The sequence below is a fragment of the Orbicella faveolata genome, unplaced genomic scaffold (assembly GCF_042242905.1).
Source record: "Orbicella faveolata isolate gen_17 unplaced genomic scaffold, um_ofav_v1 contig_36, whole genome shotgun sequence".
NCBI lineage: Eukaryota > Metazoa > Cnidaria > Anthozoa > Scleractinia > Merulinidae > Orbicella > Orbicella faveolata.
The window spans coordinates 6577078-6578999 of NW_028301565.1; the positions used below are offsets into that span (position 1 = coordinate 6577078).

At 48.7% G+C, this 1922-nt stretch overlaps 1 pseudogene; it reads left to right on the forward strand.

The window, feature by feature from the left end:
* Positions 1-281: 281 nt before the first annotated feature.
* Positions 282-1607, forward strand: LOC149102113 (uncharacterized; annotated as a pseudogene).
* Positions 1608-1922: the final 315 nt, after the last annotated feature.

A 1922-nucleotide genomic window follows, 5' to 3' on the forward strand; every position in this document is an offset into this window, starting at 1 on the left:
CAATAGTGAGAACAACCATTTTATATTTAACAAACAAAATTGTGTTCAAATACAATGGCGAATCCGTGGAAAGATCCTGAGTTTGTGAAAAAGCGGCAGTCGCCAAAGAAAAGGCGTGGTCAAATTTTTTAAACAACTTTCCAAAAGCGGACAAAAGCCGGTTCGTTTCGCAAGAAAGCATCGACGAGAAAAATAACGCAACCGCAGAGGTGTTTTTCAAAGAAAGCGAAGACTCGTTACAAAGCGTCTTCGGATCAGACAGAAAATATTGGAGTGCGGAAATGAAACAAGCGCTTGGTTTGGGGGACAGCGGGGGTTTTCCTTACCAATTGTCGCCACTTGATTCAAAAGTTTCCTTACCCATCCCCGCGGAACCTTTCGACGGAAAAGCGCCAAGCTTGAAGAAAATATTCAACGCCGAAATCAAAATCTACGTCACGCCTGACCAATATTTCACGACAAAATTCAGAGAAATATTTCAAAAAACCAAACTCAGGCACACTTCTGGAGCCGAATCAAAACACTGATTAGGAGGGCCTGACATGAAATATTGGCCGCAACAGCTCAACTTCGCGGTTTTCTGCGCGACACAGGGGTGCGGAATTTCTCGCGAAATCTTTGACAACGGGATAAATCTCCCCCCGCAGATAAGAGCTTTTTACACCTTCCACGTGTATTTCACCGTCAGGCGCATTTTGTACCAGCTAGGAGGAATTCAGAGCATGAGCACTTTGCCCGGAGACCCGCCTTTCAACCAATTCAACAATCATTATGACGTTACTTCGTACAAAAGGCTATGCAGCGAGTTCGGCATAGACCCCTCGAGCGATTTTCGCTTCACGCATGGGGCAAACCACGGTCTTGGAAGCGTTTACGTCTATGGGAACGGCGCGTCGAAAACTGATTACCTATACCCGGGATGGAACAAATTCAGTGATGAAGGAGGGAAAGCGCTTAAAGGAAACCTGATTTATTACATCGAGCCGGGTGCTTCTGCTTATGCTCAAGCGGACTGGTTCGCGCCAAATACAGCATGAGGTTTGACGCAGGCGGGCTTGTCGAGAATCAACCAGTCAATCGAGGCTTTCGTTTACTGCATTCTGGACGCGCAGGTGAACGTCCGCAGCAGCATTCTCGGTTCTGGGGGCCGGGCGAGAGAAGCCCAGAGCGAGTTCCTGGTGCTGATGGAAGACGCGATCAGACAGCCCGACTTGGCCGCGAGCATGCAAAGGTACCAGCTCGCAGTAGATCAAGCGAAGGTTAGGCTCAATCTTACTGTAGCCCCCATGGCCTGGCTTATGCCCACGCAAATGATAATCAACACCGAAAGCACAATCGGTTACAACAACAAACTGAAACAGGCGGTCTCCGCGATGAAACTTGGGGTGAACAACGAGGTAAACCCGGAAACAAAAAAAGCCGCGCTCAAACTCATGGCAGGCGGCTCGTCAAAAATTAACACTCCCAACAGCCATCCTTCCAACCCGATACACAAAGCAGCAACAGCCGAATCAAGGAAATCAGCTTCAGCCGAAACTCAGCAAGCACAACCAACGTCACAAAAAATAGAGCCCAAGGCTCCAGATAAACACCGCAACATGAAATAAACAAAACGGCGGTAATTGTCGGTGTAGTAGGATTATCGGCTTTGCTGTTCATGGCTTGGCGGTAAGCTACCGCCGCTTCTTAAAATATTTTTCGAACAAAAAGGCCACCGCGGCAAGAATAAGCAACCAGGTGTGCTCGGCCAGAAACCCGATGGCTTGGCCGGCGGTTTTGAACAGGAAGCTCACGATCGATCCTATCAGCCCGGGCAGAATAGAAGCAAGTTTCGCGCCAATATCTTTTAGGTCTTTCCCCAAAGCCTTGCCGGTAGCTTTCAAATCTCTGGTGAGGGCCCCGATGACAGCTCCGATTGTGGT